The following is a 17,284-nucleotide window of genomic DNA, read 5'->3' on the forward strand; positions in this document are numbered from 1 at the left end:
ATCTTCTGATATTTTATTTAATTTCTTTTATGAAATACTCGAAGTTCTTGTCATGCATGTCTTATTTCATTGGTTCAAGTTATCTCAAGATATTTTATATTATTTGAAGCTATTTTGAAATGTGTTGTTTCCCTTATTTCTTTCTCAGTCAGTTTTTTACTTGAGTATTGAAAGAATACTTATTTTTATTTATTAGTGAATCTTGTATCTATCTAGACACTTTGCTCAAAGTGTTTATTAGCTATAGGAGTTCTCTGGTGGTTTCTATTTTATTGATCTTAGTTCTCAATTTGATTAATTCTTGCTCTTGGGTGTGTTTACTTCTTTTGTTCTAGAGCTTTTAGGTTTGCTGTTAAGTTGCTAGTATGGGATCAGTCCTAGTATTTTATACAGGCACTTATTACATGGAACATTTCTGCTTTCATTTTGTCCCATAAGTTTGGCATGCTGTGTATTCATTTTCACTGAATTCTAGAAAGTCTTTAATTTTTTTTCTGTTTATTCATTTTTGTATTGAAAGGTTTAGTATGGTTAATGACCTCTATTAAAATTAAGTTTAATTGAAAATTATAAATGAGTGTTCTCAATTATGACAAAACAACACTTCAAATATATAAGAAGAATTATGTAAAACACTTTACAGACCAAAAAATAAAATGCTAGAAAAAAAATTCTGTGCCAGGCTTTATTCTACCATTTGTGGTGAGATAGCAACATTGATCTAAGTGACAAGGAGATATTTTATAATAATTTTAGTACTTTAGATTCCATGTTCTATGATTAACATATTATTATTTCCCTGAAGTATTCCTGAAAAAGAGACAGTTGAGAAAAACCAAGAGCTACAGTAACAGCATTTTACAAGAAAGGAATGCAATTAATTAATTTTAAATTCTTTGTTTTACTTCTCTAACAGTTTAACTTCAATGAGCTTAATTTTGATTCCTTTACTGTTTATTTATCATAGTAAATGCCATATTTCATAGTATGATTAACTGTAGAACTCTTGCTGTATTACATTTGACTCTCTTTACAAAATATGAATTTTATAAAAAAGCAAATCATTGTCTTCATGCTTAGATAATATAGATAGTCACCTTTAGAATTTAACATTTGAAAGCACTTGTTACAGAAATTCAATAATTTATATTTAAATGCAAAGAACAAAGCAAGACCGGGATTTGGGTTTGTTAGTGGTCTCAATTGTGCTTATTTTTCCAGCTCCCACTTTCATTATCAACTGAAGTTTGCATAGAAGCATCCTTTCCGTATGTAGAACAACTCGTCTTTTGATGTGCACCTTTAACAAGTCTCCTGTTGACTTTTGCATTATTCTAGTGCTTTGTTACCCTTTCTAAATGTTAAAACAGAGAGCTGGCTAGTGACTTGCCAAATTGCAAATCAATACTTCAATATCAAGTTTAAAATTCAAGACAACAACATATTTTGATTTTATTTTCTATTATAAAAGTGTTAACCCAGAACTGGAGAGATCACTGGGTGTTTCATAATGTTTGATACGCAGCAATGAGCACTGGAGTCCACGTACAAGCATCTTTGTACTCCAGCTCTCAATGAATGATGCTAGGAGGACAGATATGGCTTGCTGTGCTAAAACTTAACCCTGAAATCGGAGACCTGTGTTAAAGGAGATTTTTGCCTTAAAGGAATTGGGAGAGTATGATAGAGGACACTTGGGATCTACCCTCTTTTGTCCCTAATACATACTCATGGGCATATACACACACACCACCAACACACACACACACACACACACATAAATAATTTTAAAAATTAAAAAACTGGCTACTAGTTGATTCTATGTTTAACTACCCATGAAAACCCATCATAAATCTTTTATTCAAGAATGTACACTTTATTCAGGGTTTCTCTTTTTTTATTCTTTTTTAACTAAAATTCCCTCCCCCTCCTCCCACACATTGCCCCCTCCCCCACTCTCCTCCCCCTCTCCCCACTCCTCTCCCCCTCCCCCCACTCCATTCCTCCTCCCTCTAGGTACTAAAGGGCAGTCCAAATTCCCTGCCCTAAGTGCCAATGTCCTTGGCTTCTCATCAGCCTTCATTGTCCGCCATGTTCAGAGAGTCTGGTTTCATTCCATGCTTATTCAGTCCCAATCCAGCTGGCCTTGGTGAGCTCCCAATAGATCAGTTCCACTGTCACAGTGGGTGGGTGCACCCCTCGTGGTCCTGACTTCCTTGCTCATGTTCTCCCTCCTTCTGCTCCTCATTTGGACCTTAAGAGCTCATTCCGTTGCTCCAAATTGGGTCTCTGTCTCTATCTCGATCCATTGCCAGAAGAAGGTTCTAAGGTGATATGCAAGATATTCATCAGTATAGGATAGGGTCATTTCAGGTTCCCTCTCCTCAGTAGCTGGGGACATCTCCCTGGACACCTGCGAGCCCCTCTAGAGTCAAGTCTCTTGCCAACCCTACGATGGCTCCCTTAATTAGAATATATATTTCTCTGTTTATTCAGGGTTTCTGAATCCTAAACACTTAGGGTTGTTGCTCTTGCTGGAGAGAACAAACAGTCATGCAAAGAGATTTAGTGTTTGTTATCAGCTAGCAAGTATGCCATGGTATGCCAGACAATAGAGACTGATAGATGAGATATAGATAGATAGATAGATAGATAGATGATAGATAGATAGATAGATAGATAGATAGATAGATAGATAGATAGGCAGGCAGGCAGGCAGGCAGGCAGGCAGGCAGGCAGGCAGGCAGGCAGGCAGACAGACAGACAGACAGACAGACAGACAGACAGACAGACAGACAGATAGATAGATAGATAGATAGATAGATAGATAGATAGAGGAAACCCAGCCCAATGGGAGGCGTGTTCGCCTCGGGCTAATATTTACATATAAATCTGGTGGGCATGAGCCCCGCTGGTCCTTTTTGTATTTCCTGCCCATTGCTGGATCCCTGGTGTTGTAAGCTATCTCTTCATTAAAATTTGCTGTTTCATATTAAGCTAGCCTGGTTATTACGCTGCATACAGATAGATAGATAGATAGATAGATAGATAGATAGATAGATAGATAGATAGATAGATAGATAGATAGATAGATAGATAGAAAAAGATGGTAGAGAGAGACTGCTCTGTTTATGCCTTCATAGAAATAATATTTTTCTCTTGAGGCTTCTCAAATGAAAATTTTCTCTTTGCCAGCAGAGCAACACCTTCAATCAATTTCTCTTTTAGCTTATGTAAGAGATCCTGATTAAAATAAGGATGATTCACAGATGGAACACGAAGCAGGCTGTTCCCCCTGGATATTAAAGGACAAACAAACAAGGTCTCTTCAGACATCAATTTTCTGTCAGAAACATCAGAGAACAGTAACTGAATGGCATCCATTAAAGAGAATTCAAGGCCAACAGCAGCAGCGGGTTTTGGTAACTGCCTGGGAGTGTCTCCTGGGAACCATAAGGCGCTGACAAAACAAGGCTCCCTCCGTGTTGTGTCAAGCATCTGAATGATGGTCTCATTCAGGACTGACATTTGGGTGATTAACTGCATTTTTCACTTGAGAATTTTTTCCTTCTTGTCATGTTCTCATCTTCGTCAAAAATAAGTAACACCTTGACTCTGATGTGCAATATCCCAGTTTTAACACCTGTTTGAGACTATATTCTTGACCACGCTTGACTCTACCTGGTACACAAACTGAAAATTATGTCCCAAGTCTAATTTTTAGTGTTGATAAATTGAGTTTCTTACCAAAATTTTGAAAAACTTCTCTGGTCTCACTCACTCTCCCTTCCTCTCTCCTTTCTTTTTCTGATATCTTAAAAGGAAAAAAATATTGTCATTCAAACTAAATTTAATATTAATAAACTCTATATCTATTTATCCAACTTTCATATATATGCACATACAAACATACACATATGCTCTCTCTGTCTCTCTCATTCTCTCACACACACGGACTGGACTTTTACACCTTTAATAAGGAGTTGTCATTAAAAATTTAGGATATGTGATGTCAATACATGAGAACCTCAATGACCTGGCTTTTTAAAACCAAATATTTGAAGTAATTATTTGATTCATGACTAGATCCTCCAAAATTATAAAAAAAAGGCAAGTAGTTTTTCAACCACATGTTAACTATCTCAGTTGTAATAGTAACAGAAAGCTTACAGATTCCATTAGAAATTCTAGGAGTGAATAGGAAGCAGATGCAGAGGGCAACAGCCCTCAAACAGAGAGAGAACTGTTTTGAAAAAATTTCTTGGAGCCACATAGACATAAAATAAATTTCACTTAGCTATGAACAGTCATGGCCAAAGTCATGGATTTCAGAAAAAAATGAGACAAAACTAAAATTAAAAATTAAATCTTAGCCGGGCGGTGGTGGCGCACGCCTTTAATCCCAGCACTCGGGAGGCAGAGGCAGGCGGATCTCTGTGAGTTCGAGACCAGCCTGGTCTACAAGAGCTAGTTCCAGGACAGGCTCCAAAACCACAGAGAAACCCTGTCTCGAAACCCCCCCCCCAAAAAAAAATTAAATCTTTCAAAAATATTCTGACATTATTGATATTATACTATAAATGAGTATATTAAAATTAAAATCACTAAGCATGCAATGCATGAGAATAATTCATGATTGATAGTTCTTTGTTCTTTAATTTTTACCAACATCGAAATATCATTTTTATTACTTGTTTCATCTTACTATAGTTTAGTTAGCAATCTTATGCTAGCCGTTAATTTTTATTTTTAAACCACATTGCATATCTTGCTATGTTTGCACATACCTTCCAATAATGATGTGACAAATTCAACTATTCCTGTATCACACAACCTTTAAAATCATTGAAATTGAAAATTTTTCTTTTGATCTATATATTTATGAAGTTTCTGCACCACATGCTAACTGATCATCTATTGTTTTAAATTCCTATTTTATGACCTGTTCCAAGTAATGAATTTTCCTTTGTCTTGTTTCAAAACACTTAGACAATTTTCAGCAATTACGCTCTGTGCTTGGCCCTGTCCTACTCTCTCTGCTCTCCTTCTGGGATTTCAGTCACTTATTCAATAAGCTTTCTTATACTCTGCTGTTCTCACGTTCCAGAAATTTGTACTCTGTTTCATTCTGGGCAGTAGTTCCTGGCATGTTTTCTAGTTCACTAATCCTCTTTTCAGATTCTCATAAAACCATATACTGAGAAAATACGGCATAGTTTGCAAATAAACAGTGTCACTTTCTCAAAGTAGGTATCAAGTGCAATAAAATTTTCAGAATTTCACCCTAAATCTAAATACAAAAGTTATTTTCTTACCTGGAACTAAGTTTCTATGTTGATTTAAGGTATCTGAGTTGATGAAGTTAAGGCAATTTGGGAGCTTTGAGATTTAAATATATGTTCATCTAAGCTCTCTTATTTGTGTTTTCCTTATAACATTCTCTCGCTTTCTCTTTTGATTTTTCCTTTCTTAACTATGGTACCTAAAGGAACCAAGATCATGCCTTATTTCTTTGGTTTTGTTTTTAAGATTGCTTAAGGATATTATTCATATCATATTAACTTCACCTAAGTAAATGAAGGAGTAAAAATTCTATGGGCCATTCAAATTTTCTTACTAAAATAAGAAAGACTACTTACCTAGATTTATGCTTTGCCCATTATGTCATGATTGACAATGAATTTCTCATTTCTCTAAACAAAAAGGAAATGAATAAGTATGTTATTTGATTAATGTTCAAATTTTACATGTCAAGGTTTTAACTCTATTATGGAGAGCTCTTTGTGTTTGGATATTATATTGCTGTCAGTATAACATCACATTTGAACATTTGTTTAATGAATTGAAATTTAAAATTCATTTTTGCAAAAATCTTTTTTAGACACGAAACACATAATCATCACAATTTGAAAGCTACGAAAAACTTTTAATTAGAAAATTAAAGAACTTACTCATAACTTTTCAAAAAAAGATCATCTATGCCGTTTGGTTATTTCTGTCAGTAGTTTATATCAAAATCTATCTATCTATCTATCTATCTATCTATCTATCTATCTATCTATCTATCTACCTATCATCTATTATCTTTCTCATGTTTATATGCAATAGATAATTAACACTGAATTTTCAAATGCATTATAACAAAGTAATTAAATTTTCAAACTTTCTATTTTGTTATGAATTTGACAAACATTGATTTCAAAACAATTTGAACTTTTTTATAAATGCCATTCATATTTGCAATTGTCATGAAAAAAATTCATTAGCTTATAGAGCTATCCCAGGCTGTGTCCCTGAATGGACTACAGTCAAACACTCCGAAAACAACGTAGATTCACAATTCACACTGTTTTAGCAAAATCTTAGTACAGCAATTTAACAGCCACTCCTGGAAACAAGAAAGTATCTAAAGTATTCCAGGGATTAAATTTTCATTGCTCATAGGAACTGGTCCATGTAATCACCTAACACACATATTTAGGATTCTTACAATGATCATATTACTTTCAAAACCCAAAGTTCAGTTCTCCAATCAAAATTCAAAAACAATTCATGAGACTGAGACAATCTTTTAAAAAAAGATTTTCATGTAAACTCTTTTCTTTACTGTTGTAGTGTTAAATGTCAGATTGAGGGAATGTAGAATCAGGTGACAGATGGACCTCTGGCCATGCTTGCGGGGGATAATCTTGAGTACATTAATTGTAGTTGAAAAAACATGCCTACTATGTGAGGCACCATTTCCTGAGTATGGAGTTTTGGGCATTAGAAGATAAAGAGTACTAAGCGGAAAACAATGTATTTGTGGCTCTTGTGCTGACTGTAGATATAACGTGAACACCTGCTTAAAGATTCTGCTGCTTTGAGCTTTCCAACATTCTGAAGGACTAGTCCTTGAACTAAGAACTAAATTAAACCATTTCTCCCTAAATTGCTTTGGTCAGAGTATTTATTACATCAATAGGGCAGGAAACAAATGCCCCTATTAAGGTAATTATATTGTTGCATTTTCAGAGGTCTCTGGGAGTGGCATAAAAGATGTTTAAGTAGATGCAGAACACTATTTTCTCAGAAGCAAATGAGTATTAACACATCTGTTCATGGAGAAACTAAGGTGGCTTTGCTTATGGTTTTACTTATCTTTCTCAGAGGGCAATAAGCAGTGGAGGAATTGTACCCTATCCAGCAAATCTAAACCCATCCTTTAATTCAGGTACTCATTGTGCACTTGTCATCTACCAGGACCTCTGACAGCCAAGAAATATAGACAAAAGCACACATATCATCTCACTGTTTCTTACCAAAAGAAACAGATAGGTATAAAAAGGAGATTGATTATTTGCAATCATCCTCCTATACTAGATGATAAAATTGCTAATAGGTCTTATGTAGATATTTAGAGACAGCAGCTCATGGAACCAGAATGATACAAAAAAAAAAAAATAACAACATATCCTCTCTGGCTAAAAAGGCTGTATCAGTAAGGGTTGTTTTGGGGGAGCTATATTTAAAATTATACCATCACAATTCTGAAAATATAGACACATGTAGGATAACTTATATGCAATGATGTCCATGCAAAGTCATGATCTAAACATTCCTTCTTAACCTCCAAAATGCAGGTATGGAGATTTAAATAGTAATGTTGTCATAACTGAGACTTAAAGAAATATTCATCAAGCTGGGCAGTGGTGGTGCATGCCTTTAGTCCTAGCAACTCTGGAGGAAGAAGTAGGCAAATCACTGTGAGTTCAAGGCCAGCCTGATCTACAAGAGCTAGGTCTAGGACAGGTACCAAAGCTACAGAGAAACTTTGTCTAAAAAAAAAAAAAATAGAAAAAAGAAAAAGTATTTGAGGTTTCTTATATTCTGAGGAAAAGACAGTCTTTCTTAGAAAACTTACGGCTAAGCACTGGATTTTGTAAATAAATTTTGATCAAATATGTAAACTATTTCTTTTTCAGTCACTCATAACTTAAATGTATAGAAAGGCATTGAAAAAAATAAAAAGAGAGAAAACCAAGTCTGAAAAACTGAGACAGAAGCCTATCTAACTGATTCTCTGTTAACGACCAAACACTGAACCATAACTCTGCTGAAGACACAACTTGAATGACGCTAAAGAACTTGAATAGTTAAAAGATTAGACATTCTGTCTACAGGTCACGGCAGCCACAGAACAGGCACCAGTTGGCAGTGTGATCACATTTGCATTTTGGAAAGATGAGACAGTCAGTCGTGGGAAAGCAGAAAAGAAGGAGGGAGAAGCAATCACTGGGCCCCCGAGTTCCTCTGTTCAACAGCTCACTGAGAGTAGTCAGCAGAGTTTTAGCTAAGATGAAAAGTGAAGACAAAACAGGTTAAAGAATATAAAGATTTTCTCAGATAGAAATCATCAGCAGTATCAAACATAACTCTGAGTGGTCAGTTGGTTTTTGCTGAGAGCATGTATGGTGTTCAACATATTTTGGGTGTTTGTCAATGTTTATATTCAACAATGTCGGTGAAGACCGAGCAGAGGAATAACTGAGGGAAAATAGAAAGAGATGTGAGTCAGTAGACCTGGAAAATAGCAAAGAAAAAAATAAACCACAAATGTGGAGAGATTCTTGAGCTAAGAAAAATGTCCTAAATCTAGAAATCTCCAATAGATTTAGAAAATAGATTCAAATAGATTTAGAAAATATGGGACAATGCAAAAATCAAATAATGAGAAATTTAGAAAGATGAAAGAATCACAAATGAAGTTGGAATTCTCTTTGGTCTTCCAACAAGTTCCCAGAAGAATACACTGAGACTATTATTAATTATGAATGCTCAGCCTTAGCCTAGGCTTGTACCAGTAGCTCTTTTAGTTTAATTTAACTTGTTTCTCTTCAACTACATTTTATCTTGGGGCTTTTTACCTTTCTTTCATTCTGTATATCCTACTTTTTTGCTTCTTCTGTACCTGTGTGGCTTACCCCTGGTGTCTCCCTGACTCCTTTTCTTTTTTTTTTTTTTTTCCAAACCTAAATTACTCTTTCTACATACTCTCCCTGCCTGGTAGTCCCACCTATACCTCCTCCCTCACTAGTGACCATTCAGCTTTTTGTTAGACGAATTACGTGCCTTAGGTAGACAAAGTGAAATAGCAGCACATCTTTACATAATTAAAATAAATGCAACACATCTTTACATAGCTAAACAAATATTCGGCAACATGAACCAAGGTAACACATCTTTACATAGCTAAACAAAGACAACACACCTTTGCATAATTAGACAAATATCCCACAACATACAAACAAATGTTATCTGTTGGCATCTAATAATGCAAATGAAGCCTTTACTGATATACTCATTTAGTTAATAATTATGCTTTCTATAATGAACCATTGCTAAACACACTAATTCTCCTTTTCCATACTACAGCCTCATACTTAGTACAGTAGTATGTTTACTTTTCCATCAATAATCTACCTATGTGTGCAAATTGCATGAGCATATGTACATACATACTTCATTGTCTAATTTGGTGTGTGTGCATTCTATATTAATGTATATGTATAATATCCAAATTAGATATGTATAGGAAATTTTATACATAATATATATAAACACATAGTATAGCACAAACACATAGTATAGCACAAACACAAAAAGAAGTGACAATGTGCATATACATGCTGAACTGTCAAAGACAGAAAATTAGAATGAAATGCAAGACAATGAATATATTAACAAAAGTCTAGATTGAATATATCATTTTAGTTAGATGTCAGGAAGATTACATACATATAATAGGAAGGTATGCAAATCTGCTGTCGATTGACACTCCTTTTGACCCCACTGATATCAAGTGAGTTGTGATGCACGCTGTTCAGCTATAAAAAGTATGGGTAGATAAAAGAAGTGTGGATGAGGTGACTTTAATTTAGTATCTTTATAGAGAAGTAATCCAGTGTGAGGATGAAGGTATGAATACTGCCTCCTGATGATGAGCCTCAACCATCAGGACCATAGTCTCTGGAAAGTCACTGAATCTCAGTTGACTTTTACTAAAAAGAAAATTACAAGGCAGCTCCTATGTTATAAAGCATTTATGACAATTTTATTTTCTGATTTCATTGCAAACACTTACAAACTAACATCTGGGACACTCATTAAAATTTAGCCATTATTGTTAAGAGGCCAAAAACAGTGTCTCTATCTATTTTGATGTTTTTATTTTCTAATAAAACCTTAAAATTTGAACTGCTACATAAACTGTCTATCTTTAGTAAACTGACTGGTTGGTTTTCTGTCTGGAATACCACCTTCTGACCATTGCTGCTGATACTCTAAGTCACCCAGTGTTCTATTCAGATCCTGTGCATAGGTGTGTGGGAAACTGAGTCCTATTTTGTGTTCGAAAAACTCTAGGAACTCAGGTGCCTATGATGGATATTGGGATCATTATTGTTCTGAAGAGTTTGTTGTTAACTCAGAATATTCAAGTAGTGTTTGATAACTACGAGGTTATTGAAGAAAAATATAACTTTATTTCCTATAATGTAACATTTATAATTTTGAAATATTCATTTGAGCTTACATGGAGCTGCAAATAAGCCAGTAAAGAAAGCAGAACACAAAGACAAATTTTATACATTAAATTTAAATAGGAGTATTTGTATTGAACAATAAAATATGTTATCCATTCATTTATAAAAATGAATAAGATTCTTTTTTTCTATTGCTTCCTATATCATATTTATTAGTTTGTGTATATTAAAATATATTTGTAGTTTGGAGAAAAAATATTAAGACTACTGTCCATAGACTGTCTTCTTTTCTGATTATAAGACAAGATTTTTATAAAGCTTTGTTGTTGTATGCATTTCCCAATATGTGTAACTATAAATGACCTCTTCTGTACACATTTCTACTCATTATAGATCATATAACAATATTAAATACTAATTCATTATGCTTGTATATATTAAGGATAGAGAAATGGATTTTTGAAATAATAGAGATAAACGAAGGTATCTTGAACCATACAATCCAATAAATGTAAAGGTAGACTATCAAAGTATAATCTGGTTATAAATTTTAGAAAGCAAAAATAATACAAATAAATGGCCATTAAGAACACTATTTGGTGTTTCAAATACCGTTGTTTACAGAAAATTCAAAACAAAAAAGTTTTGAATGCATCTTTCCATAGAAACTGTAATAAAGTATTTCAAACTCTATTCCCTTCTGAGTAGCTCACATACTTGCTATTAAACTACTTAACACTTTTTGTACAACATTTGCCAATTGCTACATTATACTATGGCATTTTACTTAAGTCACTTTAATAAAGTGTATTCATGTTGTAATATAAAAGTATCAGAGATGAAGAAAGCTGCATGAATTAGTACTAGTGTATTGTTTCTATTCATCATCAGTTAGGCTTTTATAAAGTGAAGAAAAATAGTGAGAGGGGAGAAAGCTCTTAGGCCTGTCAAGATGAATTTGCTGCCAGGACTGTTAATCTCTCTCTGTGTGTGTTCAAAAGAGCACAAAGAAAGAGCTCCTAAAACAAAATTCAGATGAAAATGTCATCAGGAATCCTCAAAGTACTCATAGAGCTATTAATGAAAATCTTAATGCTCACTCTCAAGTGGCAATTTCTTAACATTTAAACTTCAAATACCCTGAGACGAGGCTGTTTTGGAAGCAAACTGTGGACATCTGGAGTGACTGTTTTCTATCTGCAGTGTTAGGTGAAATGTGGGTGGATGTCAGCATCTCTTTTCTTACAAAGTGCTTCAGAATAGTACTGTGCAATACCCACAGAAGAGGCAGATTCCTGTAATTAAGCTGCCCAAACCCTCCCATTGCAGGCAATGGAGATTTTACACACAGAGCAAGTGAAAGGCTGTATTTTCAGGCACCAATTCTTTGGTGACTAACAGGAGGTTGAAATAATAGGGCCTTTTATTTATAGAGTCTTTAGTTCAAAGAACTCAAAGCAGCAGTAGTCATGATCTCATTAACACGCAAAGTAGCTCTGTGAGAAAACATAGAACCAATAACTATATTCTGCACATAGAGTAAGTTGGGCTTCTATAGCTATGTGCAAGACTCAACTGCCTTTCTGTCCTTATGTAATGGGAATAGTGAAAGGAAAACAGCCTGTGAGAGCACCAGAACTCAAAGCAGCTTGCTCAGCTGTCCCAAGCAGTCTACCGCACATTGGTGATATGTGGGTGATGAAACATGGACTTTGCTTCAATTTAATTGAGTCTGACCATGACAAGCCCAGAGATAGTTTTTTCATTTTACAAGGTAAAGTCACAGGCATTAAATTCTGAACAGAATTTTTATTAGTATTAAATATGATCTTTTCATCATAATTTAACTTAATTATATAAAAGATTATGAGTGTGTATATTCCCAAAGATATGCTTCTGTCACAATGCCACACCAAAATTGTGGTGGCATTTCTTGGATATGATTATCATATATAGCAAACCAGTTAGATTAAAATCAGATAGGGAGACATTTAGAAAGGGTTATAGTCTGTAATTTATAGAGAAATAAAGCTGTTTTTATTTTCTGCATATTTGAGAGAATATTTATGAATTGCAAATTAATACTATTAATGAATTACAAACCAAAAATAATAATTACTGATAATTAATAAGCAGTAATTTTTCATGGGTCTTTTTTATTTATATTTCATGAGTCATAAAGAAGAATTCAACATTTTGTTTAGAACATGCTGTCCCAGCCTTTCCTACTTTCTTCTGAAATGATTTACATAGGGTCAGGGGAACTACAGACTCTCCTTCCTCCATTTAGTGCTGTGATTCTTAAGGGATTCTGAAACTCATAACTATTTAAGTTCTCATACCTCAGAGACAAATGCATTGATTCAAAAATACCATTCATATATAAAGATTTGACTTACATAAGTTAGCATATTTTCCATACTTATTACTAAAACTTTATCTAAAATTATGATGATAGCTCTCAAAATATAACAGATATTCAATATAATTAACCATGATTCATAGATACTATAGTTAAGTTAATTTTAGGTTTGTAAAATCTATCCTGTTTCTTCACAATTTCTATAAGATAAAAAAATGCATTCAAATGTTTTTGGTTCAAAATGATAGCTGAGGGATTATTTAAATGCCAACGTGAAATTAATTTCTATTTTTTGTGGAGATTACAAAGCTATTTAATGTCAAATGTGGCCAAGATAAAAAACACTGATGACAACTTATGTGGAGAGGATGTGGGGTAAAGGGAACGCTGCTGTGTTGTAGGAGGCCACTTGTTTGTTCCTGGCTGCTCAGCCCCGAAATAATCACACAGAAACCATATTATTTGCAATACTGTTTGACCAATAGCTTAAGCATATTTCTGGCTAACTCTTATATCCTAAATTAATCCATCTCTATTAATCTGTGTATCACCACATGGCTGTGGCTTACTGGCAAAGTTTCAGCATGTCTGTCTCTGGAGGTGGCTCCATGGCTTCTCTTTGACTCTGCCTTCTTTCTCCCAGCATTCAGTTTAGTTTTCCCCACCAAGCTTTCTTCTGCTGTGCTCTGCTATAGGATCAAACCATACACTGTTGCATTGCTGGTGGTAATGCAAGCTGGTACAGCCCCTTTGGATATCAGTATGGCAATTTCTCAGAAAGTTAGGAAACAACCTTCTTCAAGACACAGCAATACCATTTTTGGATACCAAAAAGATGTTCTATCGTACTACAAGGTCATGTACTTAACTATGTTCATAGAAGCATTGTTTGTCATAGCCAGAACCTGGAAACAACCTAAATGTGCCTGGACCAAAGAATAAGTAAGGAAAATGTGATATATTTACATAATGGAGTACTACACAGCAGTAAAAAAAATAATGACATATTGAAATTTTCAGGCAAATGGAGAAAGCATCACTTTGATTGAAGTAACCCAGACCCAGAAAAACAAATACCATACATACTCACTCATACATGGGTTTTAAACATAAACAAGCCTATAATTCACAATCCCATAGAACCTAAACAACAATAAGGATCCTAAGGGGCACATACATGGATGTAATCTACATGCGAATTAGAAAATGACAAGATCTTCTGAGTAAATTGGGAGCTTGGGGACCATGGGAGAGGGATGAAGGGAAAGGGAGAGGAAAGGAAGGGATAGAGAAAAATGTTTACTTCAATAAAATCAATTAAAAATGAGAGAAAAAAGATTTAAAGACTGCTAGCAATCAACTTCGGTAATCAATAAAAAAATTTCAAGGAATGTCAGTTTTGAATAATTTAGTTGTTTGGAAATAATTTAGTACTATAGTATCAATGCATACTTTCTACAGCTAGCATTTTTACTGATTTTTTAACTGGTAATTAAATAAGCAGCATATAACTTCTACAATATATATTATCCATATTTACCTGATGATACTTCTTGTGTTTTGTGTTGATCCTCCCTGAATACAAAAAATTATAAAGAGAAGAAATGTTGGGGTCCAACCTCAATGGGATTCACACATTTTAGGGTAGGAGCATAAAGATTAGAATTATTAAGCAAAAGAAACAGAGATATGAGAGAAATAAAAGAGAGAAACATAGAACAGGACCAGGAGGGAAATTTAGTGAATACTGGAATCTCCTGTGTTTATTTTCCACATGTTTATATACCTAACTCCAAAAACAGAGGGGAAAGTAACAGACTTCATAAACATGATATAAGGAATAAACAGAGCATCCTAAACCAAGTATTCTGCTGGTTAGACAGGTTATGTAATGCCCACATCCTTAGACCTGAAGGCAGCTACTTCCTGGAATCTCCTGCCAGTCTCCCTAAAGGAGCAGGAATAGACTTGAATTCTTTGACATTTGGTCAAGATTGAGCAGATCCACCTGAATACTCAAAATACTAATTAAATACACTCTAGGTCAGGATCATTTAGTTTTAGCCACGTCTGTTGCAAACAACTGTAGGGCCATATTTCATACAAGTTCTCTGACCATGTTTAGCTTCCAAGGCAGCTGCTATTCTGCCAGACCTTCGGTGGCTACCTAACAAAAGGTTCAGGATGGACTGCTCCTTCTCTATTGTTATTATGTAGATCACCTGGGAAGAGGTGTGGATTCCAAGCTGGTATAACTGTATTCCCTCATTCACAGGAAAGAGAATATTAATTAGTTTCCACCTTGGTTTACCTGAAGGAATAAAAGGTGTTTGAATAATAAATGTGGGTGATCTTCAGGAAAAAAAAAGAATCCTGAGACTCCCTTCTGATATTGTTGTGTGAACTGTGTCTTATTTTTTCCCGCGCCTCCGCACTGGTCCAGTTAGGGAAAAGTAATTTTTATGTTGGGGAATTGGACCCTGACAAACAGCTTTGAAACAGCAAAAATAAGCTCAAACTCTCTGACCTTTAGAAAAGGTGTAATAGGACTCAAATCTGTGGGCCCTCAGCAAGGAAATCTTATCTTGTACCTACAGATGAATATAGCAAAAGACTCTAATGGAAGAACCTTATGTTTACAGGAAATGGAGACCATCCCTTAAACCACAGCTAAGTACAATGCAGAGGTCAACAGAGGGTGAGGAGTCCAGAAACAAAGGAAAGCTCTACATTATAACTTATGTGTTTATCATAGATCAGAGAACACTGGAGAAGAAAGAGTAGAAAGACTGTAAAAAGAAAGAATACCAGAAGTTCTCTGTGAAACAATCTTCCTAGAAATGGCTTAATAAACAAGAACAGAACAATGCACTATCAGTAGACAACTTAAAGCAGACAAAGACAATTTCATAGTGTCCCACCCCTAGACAAAATAAATACAACTAATAAAAGCTTGATACGAAGAATTAACCTTCTTCAGAGGTCTGTTCCCCAATTGGTTATTCAATGCAAAGTGAAAACCTTAAAACCATGTAAACACAAACAGTAAAAATATGCTTGGTCAGTTGAATTTACATATATGTACACATGTATATGCCTACACCTTTATGTTTATACAACAATAAAAATCAAAATAAAAGACAATATGAATTTGAATGTGAGGGTGCATGGGAGGTTTTGAGGAAAGCGTTTTGGCAAAAATTGGAAGGTCAAAAGGAAGAGAGAAATGATATGATCCTATTTTAATTTAAATTTATTAAAATTTATACAAATTTTAAAATAAAAATAAAAAATGTTATAACTTGTGACTTTTATAAGAAAATTATATATTTTTCTGTATTAGTTAATACATAAAGTAATGAAAGCTATGTGATCTAAGGAAAAACCTGGCTTATAAATGTATCATAAACTATTAGCACTACAGATAACTTCTATCTTTTCATCTGGCTATTTTTTTCAAAAGTCTTTGTGTTTACACTGTTCATGCCATATATTGAAAGAGGAAAATTTGTAAAGGTATTTTGTGCTGGGAAGCCATTTTGCAAATAGTATCATTATTATTTTTTTGGTGATGTAATCTGGAAAACATTTTTTTGTTGATAATTATAAGGCAAAAAACATGATTGAAAATCCTGAAAAGACAGTTGTCATGTTAGTAATAATGACTTTACTTGTATTATAAGGAATGTTAAGTAAGGCAGTTCTTTGTCAATGTAATCACTTTTAACATTTTCAATATTTCATTATTTACTGTTGTTAGGAACCAGGTCTGCTTGTTCAACAGCTCAACTTCATCAGCCATGACATCACTCCCTCTGTATCTCTCTGAGTTTGTCTCTTTCTGTCTCTGTCTCTCCCCTTCAAGGAGAAGGCCTTTCCCTCCCCTCCCCTTGAATTAGTCTGTTACATAGTGTGATTTCTGCAGAATTCTTTGGCCTTAATCGTCCAAGGTACACATTCACTGCTAAACCCTAACATCTGTGATTAAAATTTTGAAAATGTTTTTGGTAGAAGTGCAATATGGGACTGGGAGAAACTTTTGAAAGTTTTCACAGATCCCAATATGCCTTTCTGCTGCCTCTCACTCATCAGGCTAGTCACTCTCTACCTTCCCAGAACAGGCCCTTACCAGAACTTCTTCCTCACTAAAAGTTTCTGAGTAACAGTTTACATGCCAGAGGAGCAGCAAGTTGCAATTGAAGTTCCAGGTGTCATCCCAGTGATGGGAATCCTCGGATGAGCCAGTCTCCTTTAGGCAAGGCTACGGGACTACAGACCCCAAAATGTCTTTAGCTTTTGCTATGCCTTCATACGTTTGCTGTGGCTCTCTTTCTCTTTTTCTCTTTCTCTAGCATGGTGTGAGTCAACTTGGAGAGATCTCCACTGCCTGTAATATAGT

Source organism: Chionomys nivalis, chromosome 6 (assembly GCF_950005125.1).
Source record: "Chionomys nivalis chromosome 6, mChiNiv1.1, whole genome shotgun sequence".
NCBI classification, from domain to species: Eukaryota; Metazoa; Chordata; class Mammalia; order Rodentia; family Cricetidae; genus Chionomys; species Chionomys nivalis.